This window comes from Moschus berezovskii, chromosome 1, assembly GCF_049115385.1.
Source record: "Moschus berezovskii isolate FMDL1 chromosome 1, NW_MosBer_1.0, whole genome shotgun sequence".
Classification (NCBI taxonomy): domain Eukaryota; kingdom Metazoa; phylum Chordata; class Mammalia; order Artiodactyla; family Moschidae; genus Moschus; species Moschus berezovskii.
The window spans coordinates 134946764-134963952 of record NC_142460.1 but is presented as its reverse complement, the minus strand read 5'-3'; the positions used below and the strand labels follow the sequence as shown (position 1 = coordinate 134963952).

The 17189-nt window shown below is 40.1% G+C and overlaps 1 protein-coding gene across 1 annotated transcript in view; it reads right to left on the bottom strand.

The window, feature by feature from the left end:
* The window catches only part of PLCH1 (phospholipase C eta 1), a 249971-nt gene extending 238776 nt beyond the window's left edge, over positions 1–11195 (bottom strand). Inside the window, exons 1-2 of the mRNA XM_088839585.1 lie at positions 11072–11195; positions 8530–8638 (exon numbers count right to left, since the gene is read on the bottom strand). The gene's annotated coding sequence lies outside the window, so the exon portion shown is untranslated. The remainder of the gene's footprint in view (positions 1–8529; positions 8639–11071) is intronic.
* Positions 11196–17189: the final 5994 nt, after the last annotated feature.

Sequence of the window (17189 nt, the reverse complement as noted above, 5' to 3'; positions counted from 1 at the left end):
CTTGAAAATGTGCATTCTGTGGTTTTGAGATGCAATTCCTTCACATGTCTATCAGCTCAAACTTACTAACTGTATAGCTCAAATATTGTATTGGTAGCTGACCTTTTCCCCTCTTTATCAAGTACTGATGACATACATTACAGTATCACTGGGAATATATGTATTTCCCATTGCAGTTCTCTCAAGTTTTCTATAACATGCATAATATACATTGAGACCACATTATAAGATGCAGAAAAGTTTTTTCTGATGAGTTCAAACTTTTGAACCAATATCACATTCTTCTATCTCTAAAAATGCTTTTTTGACAGTCTGTTTCATCAGATGTCAGAATTGCCAGCTTTTAGTTTATAATTACCTGTTTACCTTTCTGTATTTTTGTTTTAGACATGTCTTTTATAAATAGCAAATAGCTAAATTCTTCTAACAATCTTTGATTTCTTTATAGTTGCTAATACATTTCATTTTACTTCTACATCTTATTTTGTGTTTGCCACTTGCCTTGCCTATTCTATATCTCTTCTCTCAATTTTCTTGCCTTCATATTTAATAGTTCTCTCATTTCAATTTCCCCTTTAGTTAGACAGTTATTCATTCTTTTACTAAATTTTAGTGGTTGCCTTAGAAATTTTAACACATACACTTGATCTATCAAAGTACAAATTTAATCTATCTTTAACCTCCTCCCAAACTACAGAAACTTTGGAAAATATTGACTCCTTTTGTTTCTGCAACTTGTCACTTCCTTTATCTAGTTTCCACTAAAGACATCATTATCATCTTACATGCAGTCAATGTGTGTTTTACTTAAAATTTTCCTTTTCTTTGTTCTTCACTTCTTGTTTCTGAGACCTTCCATCTGGTAATAATTTTCTTCTGCCTGAAATGTATACTTTTTGTGAGGATCTGCTAGAACTCTAGGGATTTTTTTTTTAAGTCTGAAAGTCTTTGTCTTTGCTTTTTAAAGATATCTTTAATGAAAACTGAATCCTAGGCTGATAATTAACATCTATTGGGGCATAAAATTTAATATTCTACTGGTCTTCTGGCTTCTGTTGCCGCACTGTCAGGATAATTTGTCATGTCTTTAAAAATAAGCTGCCTCTTCTCTCTGACCTTGCTTAAGATCTTCTCTTTATCTTTTGTGTTCTGCAATTTAATTATATTTTATCTCTGTGTGGATTTCTTTTTCCTTATCCTGAATGGAATTCAGATGACTTCATGAATATGTTAAAGTAATGCTTTTTATCGGTACTTGAGAATACTCAGTCATTACCTGTTTAAATGTAGCCTCTCCTCATTGTCTTTCTGCTTCTGACATTATAATTAAACTTACCTTGAGTCTGAATTCTGTATCTTCCACATTGATTAACCTTTCTTTTGGGTTTTACATTGCTTTGCCTCTCTGTTGCCACTAGAAAATTATCTTCGGATCTATCATTCATCTGACAATTTCCCCATTCAGAATGGATTAATCTGTTGTTAAATCCATTCACTGAGTTCTTTCTTTTTTTAAAAAATAATTTTATTTATTTTTGGCTGTGCTGGGGCTTCATTGCTGCATAGACTTGTTGTAGTGTTGCAGTGTTGTAGTGTTGCAGCGAGCAAGGGCCTGCAGTGTGCAGGCTTCTCGTTGAGGTGACTTCTCTAGCTGCGGAGCATGGGCTCTAGGGTGTATGGGCTTCAGTAGTTGTGACACGTGGGCTCAGTAGTTGCTCTATAGCACAGGCTCAATAGTTATGGCACACAGGATTAGTTGCCCCACAGCATGTGGAATCTTCCCGGACCAGGGATCAAATCTGTGTCTCCCGCATTGGCAGGCAGATTCTTTACCACTGAGCCACCGGGGAAGTCTCCTCTTTTCTTTCCCCAAGTTCTATTTGGTCCTTTCTCAAATCAGCTTGGTTAGTCTTTAGAGTTTCTGTTTCTCAGCTCATATGCTGTGTTTAGCGATTTTTTTTCCAAACTATGAGATGCTTATTTTCCTTCGAATTTCATTGATGGGGATTCTTTGCGAAGTTTAGGGTAAAAATAGATTCCTCCAAAAGAAAGGAGAAACTAGTCCCTCGGTACCAGGGACACTTGCAATGTAGGAATTCCTTAAAAGTTTTCATCTTAAGGTTTTTCTGACCACTTCAGTTCAGTTCAGTCGCTCAGTCGTGTCCGACTCTTTGCGACCCCATGAATCACAGCACGCCACGCCTCCCTGTCCATCACCAACTCCTGGAGTTCATTCAAACTCACGTCCATCGAGTCAGTGATGCCATCCAGCCAACTCATTCTCTGTCGTCCCCTTCTCCTCCTGCCCCCAATCCCTCCCAGCATCAGACTCTTTTCCAGTGAGTCAACTCGTCGCATGAGGTGGCCAAAGTATTGGAGTTTCAGCTTTAGCATCAGTCCTTCCAATGAACACCCAGGATTGGTCTCCTTTAGAATGGACTGGTTGGATCTCCTTGCAGTCCAAGGGACTCTCAAGAGTCTTCTTCAGCACCACAGTTCAAAAGCATCAATTCTTCGGCAGTCAGCTTTCTTCACAGTTCAACTCTCACATCCATACATGACCACGGAAAAAACCATAGCCTTGACTAGATGGACCTTGGTTGGCAAAGTAATGTCTCTGCTTTTTAATATGCTGTCTAGGTTGGTCATAACTTTCCTTCCAAGGAGTAAGCGTCTTTTAATTTCCTGGCTGCAATCAGCATCTGCAGTGATTTTGGAGCCCCCAAAAATAAAGTCTGATACGTTTCCACTGTTTCCCCATCTATTTCCCATGAAGTGATGGGACCAGATGCCATGATCTTCGTTTTCTGAATGTTGAGCTTCTGACCACTTAGTTATTGTGATTCTGGATGCAAATCTGTTGTAGAGCTGACTCAGAATCACAAATTCTCAGGAGCAAATAATCAGGATCTGCTCAGCACCAAAATTATTGATAAGTGATTTTCCTTACAGACATAGGGTTAGAAAGGTTTGTTGTTTAGTCACTAAGTCATGTCCAGCTCTTTGTGACCCCATGAACTATAGCCCACCAGGCTCCTCTGTCCACGGGATTGCTCAGGCAAGAATACTGGAGTGTGTTGCCATTTCCTTCTCCAGGGGATCTTCCTGACCCAGGGATCAAACCCACGTTTCCTGCATTGGCAGGCGGGTTCTTTATCACTGAGCCATCTGGGAAGACTAGAAAGAAAGAAGGTAGATAATTTTTAATTTTTAAAAAATTCTCATTCATCTTTCCAAAGAGTGAGAAGCCCCTTGAAGTCCTAGTTTTAAGACCAAAGGGTCCCTCCCAGATGTCTTACTTTATCTCTTGTCCCCAGGCCATGAAAGGAGAAGTTCAAGTTAACCTGGTTTGGCAATTGTCCTCAAGGCAAAAAGCCACCTTCAGTGCTCAGTAGACCCCTCTTCGCTTAGCCTTTGGCCTGAGTAGTCATTACTTCCTTATAGAGTATTGCACTTAAGAAAATAATCTTTCTATTGTACCCAACATTTTCAAATTGTTTCATCAGGAGTAATGATGAATTATATTGTTAGAAACAGAATTCAGCTCCGGAGATTCACATTCAAAGCCACAGAACCTTGCAGTCTGATGGCCAAATCAGAACCTGATCTAACCCAAAAGCATATTAGCTCAGGACTTGCTACTTTGTAATATCTCCTGATACTTTTAGCACTTTCTACGAGCCAAGTACACTGATAAATATTTCACAAGTACTATTTTTTTTGTCTTTACAGTGATCCTAAGGGCTAGGTAAAATTATTACCCCATTTTACAGAGAACCTGAAGCACAGAGACGTTAATTACCCATAGTTAAGTGACAGCACTAGTACGTGGCCTAAAGAAAAACTTCAATGATTATACTCTTAAGATCTATGTGATTTTACATAATAAATAATGAAGAGGAAGAGAGAAAAGGACAGTAAGAGAGAGGAGAGAACACACTACTAGGTATGGCACAGTCAGTAATAGGATCCAGACTTTTTAATGTACAATTGTTTCTAATTCCCTAAGCTCATGTCATGGTTGAGATATTTTCATCTTTTTAAAAGTATATTCTTTACTTTTTAAAGTAGACACAAAGTACAGCCTGGAAATTAAAACAACATTAAAAACAACAACAACACCCAAAGGAATGACTGTTAGGTAATTAGATTTCAACTCTCAGTGGCCGCCAGTCAAAAATCCAGCCCAATATTAACACCTGTGATCATATTTGAAGACTATTCCTGATGACACACTAACAGCAAACATTTTTTTGGTCACAATTCTAATTTCATCTGCTTCTGTCCAGGCCTAACATCAAAAAACACCCTTGATTTATACTGGTTATCTCTAAACCAGTGATTTCCATAGTTTTTAAAAACTAGAGAAGGACTTCAGACTAGCTCTACTCCTAATTCCTTCATATATAAGGATGTCCAAAATTCAGTCTCAGAAATGGCAACCCCTGGAGAAGAGCAGATCTCCCAGCTTTCCCAAGTTGATCTCACCCTTTCTCCTATCCACTTGCCCACCCACCAGTGAGAAAGAGAGCTTATCACAGAGGATGTATTGGATTCTCATCTTTGCCTGCTTTCCCCTACTCCTTCCACTCAGCAATACATGCAGCTCCAATTAAAGAGATCTGCCTTTAATTGAGCAATTATTTAATACCTTCTCGTCTTCCCAACCACACAGCAGGGTAAGTAGGGGAAGTGGCCCCTGATCTGTACTCAAAAACTGGAGTTCAGGACCCCTTAAGGTGCAAAAAGCTACAGTCAAACCAATTTTTGCATCAAATAACCCACAAGTATGCTTTGAGCCTTACTACAGGTGTTATAAATACTGAGGGGATGGAGAGATGGCTAAACACTGTCCCAGTCTTCAAGAAACTAATGCTGGAGATGGGAGAATAATGCATAGATAAACCCAAAAAATGTATATAAAACTTGCACAGAAAAAAGCAGAATACATGATACTTGGCAAATGAAGCATCCTGTAATGGTTCAAAGAAAAGAAACCAAGGGTGTCAGGAAAGAGTTCCTGTAGGGTGGGAAGACAGAGCTAGCTGTCAAAAGATCAGTAGGTTTAAAAGAGGAAAGATGAGACGGGACGGGAGTGGGAAGGGTAGTTTAGTGGGAAGGCACTGTAGATGCCCCAAATACTGCTCTCAGTTATCAAAGCAAAAATGACTAACGTACATTGTTAATATGCTGTTTTAAATATGATGTGATATAACAAAGTACATATAAGGATACTGGCAAAAATAACATATCATCAAGAATGCTTAAAAGTAACTTATTCAAAATCTAAACCCTGAGATTGACCTCACCTCTCTTTAAAAGGATAGTAGTGATCATAACGGAGAAGGCAACGGCACCCCACTCCAGTACTCTTGCCTGGAAAATCCCATGGATGGAGGAGCCTGCTGGACTGCAGTCCGTGGGGTCGCTAAGAGTTGGACACGACTGAACAACTTCACTTTCACTTTTCACTTTCATGCATTGGAGAAGGAAATGGCAGCCCACTCCAGTGTTCTTGCCTGGAGAATCCCAGGGACGGGGGAGCCTGGTGGGCTGCTGTCTATGAGGTCGCACAGAGTCAGACACGACTGAAGCGACTTAGCAGCAGCAGCAGCAGTGATCATAAAGGGCCCTCCTGGTGGCTAAATGGTAAAGAATCCGCCTAAAATTCAGGAGACGCTGTTTGATTCCTGGGTGAGGAAGATCCCCTGGAGAAGGAAATGGCAACCCACTCCAGTATTCTTGCCTAGAAAATCCCATGGACCGAGGCACCTAGTGGGCTACAGCCTATGGGGTTGCGAAAGAGTCGGACAAGACTTAGTGACTAAGCAATAGGACAGCAGTGATCATAAAGACTAATTTTGCAAAGATTTTAGCCTAAGATAAAGACTTTGAGTTTAATTTCTCTAAAGCCAGCAGAGATGTTAACCTTCTAGATGTTCAATAGAGAACTTATATCAATGCAAATATTAGGACATCAGAAATTGCAAAAGAAAAGGTTGCTGCTGCTGCTAAGTTGCTTCAGTCGTATCCGACTCTGTGTGACCCCATAGACAGCAGCCCACCAGGCTCCCCCGTCCCTGGGATTCTCCAGGCAAGAACACTGGAGTGGGTTGCCATTTCCTTCTCCAATGCATGAAAGTAAAAAGTGAAAGTGAAGTTGTTCAGTCGTGTCCAACTCTTAGCGACCCCATGGACTGCAGCCCACCAGGCTCCTCCGCCCCTGGGATTTTCCAGGCAAGAGTACTGGAGTGGGGTGCCATTGCCTTCTCTGAAAAGAAAAGGTTAGAGGTTCTCAAAGCAGTAAAGAACAAGATGGGATAGTAAACCTAATTTGATTATAAAAATTTCCAAGCTCAAAAGAACATCAAAAAATCTAGACAAATGTTTTAAATTTTGGAAACTCAGCTTTGTTTTTCATGTGCTGAATTCTTAATTATTAAGAAGCTCTGAGGAAAAAAATCTGAAGCTGATGTAGTTAGCCAAGTGAAATGCATCTAATATACTTCCTGGTCAAGCTTATAAGTATTTGATTCTTTAAATCTAACTAATAAACAGCTTGTCCAAAGTTGCAATCTGAAGAAAGGTGTCATAGAAAGCATTAACAAGACAAAATAGGGAAATAAAACCAAACAGTATTACAAATTCCTCAATTTTATAGTGTGGTGTTTTTTTCCTTAAATTAGTACAAACAAGATTTTAGACACAGCAACTAACTGCTGGTTGTCACTGGCCTATAGGGCTTCTCCTATTATATTCTCCTGCATAGTTTCCTTCCCTTGAATATCTAATATGTTCACACTAAAATCATGGGAACCAGAGTAAGGCACAATATTCTTGTAGCCAGGGCTTGGTTCCCTGCCACCTTCAGAACTCTCCATTATTCCCACAGCATCTCATCCATGTTCAGGGAACAGCAGGGATCTCTTGAGTGTCCAAACAAATAGAAGCTGAACCCACCAAAGTCTGAATGCTCACCACTTCTTCTTTCCTTCAGTAATGCTAGGACACAAGAACCTATGCAGCCACAAACGACAATAAGGAATTCAAGTTAGCTTCCAAACCAGGGAGTGGTAACAAGCAGTGCCACAGCCAGGCCCACTGTTGACACCATCCTGCCAGGACTGGAGCTGCTCTTAGATATCAAAGATATCAACTCTCCCGGACCTGGGGAGAGGAGTGAAATATTGAGGCTTGGAAGGAAGTGTGAAAAGAAACTAAATGCTTATCATTTAAGAAAAGTAAGTGTGCTGAATCTGATCCTCTATCAGGCAGTGATCAGAAACCTATTCATTTGCTTCTTCAAAACTGATTTTTTTTCATCTATAATAGAGAGAATGAAGTGCCACTTTCTACTCTGAGACTCTGCTCAAAATGGAAATTTGCAGTCACCCAGAAGTGAATATGAGAAAAGCGAGTTTTATCTATACCAAGATGGTAATTTTTTACCTATCAGATTAGCAAAAATCAAAAAGTGTGATGACAAACTGTGTTGGTGAACGTGTGGAAAAATCATCATGTGATACATTTCTGATAAGAACAAAAACTGTACAAATTCCATCAAAGTTGATTTGACATTATTCATCAAAGTTACAAATGTGTATACCTTTGGTTTAGCAATCCCACTTCCAAAAATATATTCTATAGCCATACTTGAGCATGCAGAGTATGTACGGGGTTATTTACTACATCATTGTTTTCAAAAGTTCAGAAACAACCTAATTGTGCATTAATCTGGTTAAATTTAATATATTCACACACTGGAAAATATGTAGCCATTAAAAAAAAATCCAGAGTAGCCAACACAATATTCAACAAAGTTGGAAGACTGAAACAATACAACTCAAGACTTACTCTAAAGCTACAGTAATCAAGACTGTGGTATTGAAGAAAGAGTAAATGAATAAGCCAGTGGAACAGAACAGACAGCCCAGAAACAGACCCACATAAATGGAAATCAACTGATCTTTTACAAACAAACAAAGGCAATACCATGAAACAATTTTCAGCAAATGGTGCTGTAACGACAGTTTTCCACAAATGGTGCTGGAACAACTGAACATCCCTATGCAAAAAAAAAATGAGTTTAACCATACCCTTCACAGAAGTTAACTCAAAATAAATTACAAACCTAAATTTGAAACACAAAAACTAGATAGATAACATGGGGAAAAAAATCTATATGACCTTGGGCATGGTGGTGATTTTTTAGATACAACACCAAAGGGATGATACACCAAAGAACTGATAAGCAGAATTTCATTAAAATTTAAAACAATGCCAAACAAATTAGAAGACAAGCCACAGGCTGGGAGAGAATATTTGTAAGACATTTAATAAAAGATTTATTCAAAATATACACAGAATGCTTAAAACACACACACACACACAAATGGAATTAAAAAAATGGACCAGAAACCTGGACACCTCACCAAAGATACAGAGATGGCAAAGAAGCATATGAAAAGACACTCTTTTCATCATATGTCATCAGGAAATGCAAATTAAAACAATGAGATACCACCATACCTCTATGAGAATGGCCAAAATCCAGCTAACACATCAAATGTTGGTGAGCATGTGGAGCAACAGGAGTTCGCCTTCACTGATGGTGGGAATGAAAAATGGTACAGCCACCCTGGAAGACAGTTTGGCAGTTTCTTACAAAACATATTCTTACATACGATCCAGCAATTGTGCTCTTTGGTATTGTCACCTCTCAAAGGAGTTGACAACGTATGTCCACACAAAAACCTGCACACAAGTGTGTAGAGCAACTTTATTCATAACTGCCAAAACTTGGAAGTAATCAAGATATTCTGCAATAGATGGAAGGATAAACTGATACATGCAGACAATGGAATATTATTTGGCACTAAAAAGAAATGAGCTATCAAGCCTTGGAGGAACCCTTTCACATTACTAAGTGAAAAAAGGCCAATCTGAAAAGGTTACATATTGTGATACCAACTATAGGACATTCTGATAAAAGCAAAACTAGCAAGACAATGAAAAGGTCAGTGATTGGTAGGGGCTGAAAGGTGAGAGGGAGCTGAACAGGCAGAGCACGAAATTTTTAGGGCAGTGAAAACACAGTGTATGATGTCATAGTGATGGATACCGGTCATTACACATTTGTCCAAACCCAAAGAATGCACAACACCGAATTAACCATAATGGAAACCACGTACTCTAGACGACTATGATGTCTCAATGAAGGTTCATTAATCATAACAGATGTACCACTCTGGTAGGGGATGTTGGTAATGGGGAGTCTATGCACTGGGTGGGGGCAAGGAATACATGGGAAAGTCTATACCTTCCCTTCAATTTTGCTGTGACCCTAAAACTGCTATTTTAAAGTATGCTATTAATAAAAAGGGGACTTCCCTGGTGGTCCAGTGGTTAAGACTTCACACTCTCAACACCAGGTGTGTGGGTTCCACCCCTGGTTGGGGAAACTAAGATCTCACATGTCATATGCTGTCGCCAAAAAATAATTAAGTAAAAAGAAAAAAAATTAAGAAGCCCTATATGCTGATATGTAATGACATACAATATATATTATTACAGTAAAAAAAAAAAGCAGATTCATATGGATGGTGTATTACCATTTGATTTTTGAAAGAAGGCAAAAGGCATCCATATGCATTTGCTTATATATATATATATATATTTTTTTTTTTTTTTAAATACAGAAGAAACCAATAACTATTGGTCTATTAAAAAATTAACTGGATGGCTGAAGGACAGAGGTTAGAGAATTTTCACTAAATGCCCTTTTAGATAAATATGAGAATGTACGATCTATTCAGTTATTCTTTTCTAACAAAAGTAACAGAGTAATAAGAATTCTGTGAGGAAAGAATGTCTTATTAACTTCAGTTTTCAATGAGGAATTTTCAAAAAGTGTTGAGAACTGACCCTGACTTGAGTTTTTTGCTTTTGATTGAAACTTGGACACTAAATAATACATTTCACACTTCTCTTTTGAAGAGTGAAAAACAAGTTGGTACACAGTTTTGTGTTCTCTCTCTTCCAAGATTGTACTTTCAAGATTTACCCAGTAAACAAAAAACTACTTCCAATTCACAACCTATTTCAAAAAGAAAAGCTGTGGTTCAGAATAAAACAGTTGTATAAGCTTTTTTCCCCCCTTTTCAACTTGAGAAGAAAAGATTCCTCTAACATTCACATTTAGACGCTGATTAGGAAAATAAAATAATCATGTTACAGGGATTTCTCCATGGGGGGAAAACAGGGCAGGGGGATGAGTGGGTTGGGGAGAGGGCTTTCTAGGCTTCATTCCATAAACACACTGCCAGCAGAAGACAGGTTTAGTGACTCAGGAATGGAACAGATTCTCATTGGCCCACTGAGTCTGGGAGTAGCCAATAGCTGATGCTTTATGAGAGGGAAGAAAACTATGAAAATTTAAAAAAACAAAAAAAACTTCCCCAAGCCCTGTTATTGAAATCCAGTGTTGAAAAACACTGCTTTTAAAAATTACTAAATACAAAATAAATTACTAAATATGAACTCTGGTAAGCCTTTAAAAGATTGCTAAAAAAATAATTTCTTTTCTTTAAAATCGCTTCCCAGTTTCCTACTTCTATCACTTAGGTCCCAGGAGAGTTATTTGTTTCTTTAATATTGAAACCCAAGTTTGGGGTTTTTTACTTTAATTTTACTCATTAAGTTTCAAAATCCAAGGGCATAAGAAGGTATACAGTAAAGAGTTTACCTCTGGTATGTCTCCCAGCAACCAACATGATTAGTTTCTAGTGTATCCTTCCAGAGGTATTCTATATACATAGAAGAAAACCTTTTCCCATCCCTCCCTTTCTTTCTGTTTTACACAAATGGTTGTCTGGAACCAACAGTCTTTGAATTGAAATAAAAATCAAAGGATCTTTTCATAACCCTAACTCCTTTTTTAAATAAGGAAATCATTTAAAAAAAATTATTTTCAAACCAATATCACTCAAAGTTAAGAAAGAGTTGTTTGGCAAAAAGAAATAGGAAGTCTAGAGAACTAAATTACATGCAATCAAACAGCAAATCCACTCACTTAACTTCTGGTCCAGGATTTTGACCCCTGGAAAAAACAAATAGGTCTTCAAAGTTCCCACCAGAGGTTCTGCTAACGCTCCACAGAGACCTGTTCCAAGATCCAGTGGCTCCTTCAGTTAAATTGAACAGGGAGAGAAGAGGGAAGTAGGAAGCTGAATTCAAATGTTTGGTTCTTGTGGGCTAGCAACAAGGAAGCGAAGGCAGATGAAAGAGAAACCATGATTGCCTTAGATCAGTTAATCAGTAACTCACAAGTGAGAGCACCAAACTAGATCTTTCTGCCTTCCAGTGGCAACAGAATAGCTAATGCATGGGCACATTAATGGTTGGACAGGTTCTTAAGCCCCTTGCTAAATTCTGAAGATGGAGCCACAGAGAAAAGAGGCCGCTAGGAGGATAAGACACAGAGAAATAGAGGGAAACTCAGAACACACCCCAGGGTCCTTTGCATTGCCTGAAGCGAGGCTGGGCTGAATTCCAAAGTGAAGTCTGGGATCCAGTCTTCTGAAACCCTCAACCTTTTCTTCTCCCCTGGAGCCAGAGATACAGGGAGAAAAAGAAGGCCCAGGAGAGAAAGGGGTGCGTTTAAGGCGAGGTGTGCTAATTAGGTAACTAGACCAGACATCTGCTGGCAAATCAAGGTTCAATTCCCAACTGTTTGAAGTGGACATCCCTGAGCCTCAGTTTCTTCCTGGGTAAGCCCTCTCAAAAACACTGCGAATCGGAAACCAGCTCAGTATAGTCTCAACATCATGGCCCGTGTAGTTTCAGAAGCATCAAAACTTCAGCTTCTGACCAAAGTTTGGAAATTTTCAGCAACTGTCCAAGGTGATTCAGGTCTCCAATTTGAAAACATTATGGAAACATGCCATCTGATTCCATCCAGCAGTAAGTCATTATTTCAAGAAAAATAAGTGAGCAAAGCTTACACAAGATAAAAATCAACATCTAAGTCTTGGGATGCCAGAAAACACACATTAAAATCATGAGGGGTCCTCTTAGACCCGGCATAATTTGACAACAATCTCAAAGTGATAAGTGGGCCACTTTGATGTGGAAAAGCATTTGCACAAGAGAATCCAAACACCACTCACTTCTAAACAAATAGCCAACACAGTTTATAAACAAAGCCTTGAATGTTTTTCTGGAACCAGACCTGGATTTATAACCTCCTAAACTCCATACAGGGAATGCAGGGTCTCCATTCACCAGAAAGCTTATCAGAGAAACTTCTAAATGTCTGTATTTTGGATGGCATGCTGAGTTTGAAATGAAAACTCAGTATTTTTCATAAATTTAGCCTTGCTTTTCTGAATGACGACATAACAGAACATGAAGGCAGACAGACCTGGGTTCTAATTCCAAGACTCTTTCATACTCACTTAGATTTGGGGCAAGAAACTAATCTCCAAGTCTCAACTGTTTCATTAAGTAGTATGGGATAATAATTCCTGAATCTCTTTATGAATTCTAAAGTTGAACTAAAGTAAATGCACAGGCACATGATGGACTATATCAATGTTCATTTCCTCCTTTTCTTCCAGAACTCCTTGTTTAAGATATTTACTGGATAATAACCAGAAATGTTGCTCTCCCTTATATTGTCTTAATCACGGCAGAATTCTTCAGGCCAAAATACATATTAAAAAAGATCTCTTGTTTATGCACATGAACCATACACATTCTCACGACATACACTTGCTTATAACCAAATATTTAAATCAGAAGGTGCCCACTGTCAATTCCACTCAGTGAAATTAGAATAAATCATAAAACACTCTTGGTGTTTGACCACTTTATAACTACAACAAGTTTATATGGTTATAAACACCAAAGTCTAGAGAAAGGATTTCATACCTGCCCTCCCTAGATTTCCTAGAAACAGCAGCATCATTAGTAATCATAACATTTTCACCCCAGTTTTTTCATTTATTGGCTGTAGGACTTCAAGAAATCCTTTGGCAACCTTGGGCTCTGGCTTCCTGAGTCATATAATAAACACAGTAGACATTTTTCTGCTCTGTAACATGACAGATCACGTGGCACACGCATTTGGTTTAATGCATTGAAAACGCAGAACTCGATGAGACTTTAACTTTGCTACAAAAGTTTTCTTAGCTGTCCCTTCTGTGTCCATTCTGCCCTCTTACTTTGAAGCACAGAAGACAGAGACCCTGAGGATAACAACACAAAGCTGTGTAAACTTCTTCACGGCTTCTTGAAATGCACTTCTAATTCGGCACACCCTACCACAGCAGTCCTGGATTTCTCCTTAAACAAAAATGGTCACGGGTATCAAAGAAATGTGAGTGAGTGTCCACTGAACTGTGTCTAAATGATTTTCCTTGTGAGCAAAGCCAGGCTGGAATAAGCCCCTACTAGTGAGGAGAGAGAACACGCCTCCCAGGCCGAGGAGGCATTGTTCAAAGAAATGAGTTCTGCACCACTTGGGCCACAATTCACAGCTGAGTCTGATTTTCCGAAACAAAGAGCAATAACGAAATGGCGATGCTCTTCAGCAAGCTTCTCTGAGCCGATAATGTTGAGTAGACTCAGGAGGATGAAGGAAAGGAGGCTACAGTCTCCCTCATCTTCTGTGTCCCAAGAGTGACCAGAGGAAACGTTTGTCAACCTTGCTTATTATTATGCCAGAGGTTTGTCATGACTATAATGGATTTTGGTGGAGTCTAAATGCATGAAAAATGCCTAGAAATTATTCCAGTTCAAAAGTTAAAATGTTCACAAGCCCTATTGTGTTCCTTTTAACCTTCTACCATAATTTTATCTCTTTTTTTCTCAGACAAATAATAGTCATGTTCCTTCAAGCATGCAGACCAGACTATTCTTAGAAGGGAGCTGCAGGAGGTTTATTATGTCATGAAACACAGAGCCAGAACAAAGGACTACTGAATCACTCACCTTATCTTCTTCTAAGAAACCTGAGAATTACAAGGTTTCTCTTTTCCTCCCAAACTCAAGAGCTGTACTTGCCAAGACTGCAGGTTTTATGGTTAAGACTATATTACAAAAATGTAAAAAGATAGATGCACATAATGTTTCTTACTGTATATATGACTCATCTAAAATGCTCAAAAACAAGGTTCAGGATTTTTTTAATCAAAGTTTAAGCCTTTGTTTCTGAATCTAGATGTCTGATTGCTTGGCACTTATTTAAGCACGCTCCTTAAGAGTGCCACAGATAGCATCTTTTCCCTGAAAACCTGAAACAGGATTAAAATTATTTCAGAAGTCACAATTCTTAGTTCATTGAGAACACAAATCTAGGTTTACTTATCTATGTCTTATATTTCACCTTGCTGTATATCTTATATATAACTGGTTTTCAATAAGTATTGTTGACTAAATGAATAAATAGGAAGGATTTAAGAGTTTTCCCAGTATATTATAGCACCCTAATATAAACCACCTTTATCATATTCTATTTCTGTAACTGTCTTTACAATTATTTAGAAGACTGATTCTAAAAATAAGTTTAATTGATGTTGATGATGTGGGGAAATGTATCAAACAGAAGCAATGACTGTAACAGCTTTTATGAATAATCTGGTGCAGCTATAAATCCTAGCTCTGCCCATCAACCTTCCCTCCCTTTGTCTCATCCCATGGCCTCTCCCCAGCCTTCCCCCAAGCACTCCCAGTCTCATTATCCCATGATCTGCTAAACTGCAGTTTACCTCCTGGAACCAGCAGAAACACATGTCACTGAGAATTAGGGAATTGGAGGCAGTTACAAGCCACCAAATAGGGTCACAAAGTATCTGAACCTGAAAATTAAGAGTTTTTATATTTTTAATGATAAAAAACTTAATTGGACACTTCTAAACGTTTGAGCCAGATGGATTGCATAATGTCTCGGCATTCATAATGAATGGGATGGGAAAGAGAACTTTAACAGCATGTTATTTGTTAATCATCTGAAAAGTCATATTACCGTTGACTTCATTTGCTGATGGTGGAAAGATATTGTCTGAATACTACCACTAATAAACATTTGCTATTCTTGAAGGCAAATTATTTTAAAATAGGATATAGCAAGACAGTGCTCATGTATTACTACACTTATGGTATTTTTTTATGCCACACTTTATCCCAGAAAGAGTAATTCCATTTTCATACTTTTATTAGCAGTTAATCCTTACCAGTGTTTATTTAATAGCAACTAAGTATACCAATCACGCTGCCAAATACTGATGGAACTTAAGAATAGGTGTACTACAAGAAGTTACAGCTCCTTCTACATAACCCTTAAGATGTGTACCCCTGCCAAATGGTAACCTATGCGTAAACAAGTGAAACTCTTAAAGGGCAATGGAGTTGTCAAGACTCAATTTTAAGAAAAGGTGACTTTCAACAGAAAACTTGGATCTGACTGGTTCGTGTCAAAGTTTCTTGAAACATTCCCTACAGATGATTAACCCCAGAAGTGATCAAAACGCCTGAGCAACTGGAAAAACAATCACTTCTTCTGGTAAAGCCTTTGTTTCTTTTCATTGCCATTTTACTTTGGTCCATTTCGGATCGCCTTTACTTCTCATAAACAAGCCAAAAGGAGGACACAGGTGCTGCTAGTTTGTACACGCCCGCCTCTACACCTGCGGAAAAGCGGCACAGGTCTGTCCCCTTAACGCTCAAGAACACCTGACCGATTTTTTTAAACTGCTCAACTACGAAGAATATTTTATTCGGGCCCACTTTCCTGGGATAAAAGGAGGAGGGAAAAAAAATCTCAAAACACCGTCCCAATAAGCAATTTCTCATCTCTTCTGTCGATGATCAAAGCGGTATTGCCCTAGGACGTGGGAGGGGGGTCTTTTAAATTCTAATTTTAATTGTTTTAATGTTGAACTCCTAACGTCAAAATGAGATCATAAACTTATTCCGAGTTACAAATAACAAAGAAAAAGTCTGGGGGAGCGGGAGAGAGCGCCGCAGACGCTCAACAGGGAGCAGGGCTTGGGGCACGCCGGGTGGCTGTGCGGACTCGCGGCGCCGTCGCTATGGGAACCCCGCGCAAGCGCAGAGCGCGCGGCTGTGAGCCCCGGACTAGCCTCCACCGCCCTGCCCCGCGCCGCTCCGGTGCCCCGGGTTTATTCCAGGAAAGAGCAATGGAGTAAATCCTCCCAGGACTGAGAGCACCCGGTTTTCTCTGAAAGGGTCCTGAGTGGGGTCACTGGGCGCAGGAAGAGCTCGTGAGACTCCAAATGTAATGGACACCGCACTCCCCTGGCTGGGAAAAGCGGACCTGCTCTTTGCGGCGTCTGCGGGACAGACAGGCGGCCCGCCTAGAGGTGAAGCAACCTGCAGTGAGCGGTGCTTTACCCCTCACCGTGCATAAACTCCCACTCACCACCACAGGAGACCTGAGTGTGAAATCCTGGCGCGGGCTCTCACACCCATCCTTCTAAATTACGGGACCCCAAGACCAGTTGTGGTCCAGTTCTCCGCCAGGGGGTTTGAGGGATCCCCACTCGCACCGCACCTCACACTGTCCTAAAGAGCGTGTCCCGGCCGGAGTTGCAGAGAGGGGAACTCGAGCCACCTGCTCACTTGCACACCTGGACTGCAGTACCAGTCCTCTTCTTTCTCGTCCCCCACCCCGACTCCCCCCAAAGCACTGACCTGCTCAACTTTGAGTGCTCGAGAGATGGATTCCTGAGTCCTCCGAAGTGCTGGCTTGATGAGTTATTGGTCCCTGTGACTTCAACTCCAAAACCCGGTGGAGGAGCAGAAAAGCCCCCCAGAAGGACACTTCTGCACACCAACCCGAAGAACCTCAGAGACGGGCAGGACCGAATGGGTCGTCTCCGCCACAACCTGCTTTCTCATTCAAATCCTCACACTCACTCCGGAGCCCCCTCCCTGCCAGTCCCGCAGCTCCCGCGGAAACCAGGAACTGGAGCCGCGGAGAGCGGACTGGAGCTGGCGTCGCCGCCAGGGGACCCAGCGACTGGGTGCGAGGGTCCGAGCGCTGGGCCCGGACTCCAGGGCTTCCACCTCCTTGAGGGGTTCCCAGGCAGGCAAGGGGCAGGAGTACTGGAAATGAACTCTTTTTGTTGTTGTTGTTGTTTTGTTTTATCCCTCAAGTTTCAGAGGGT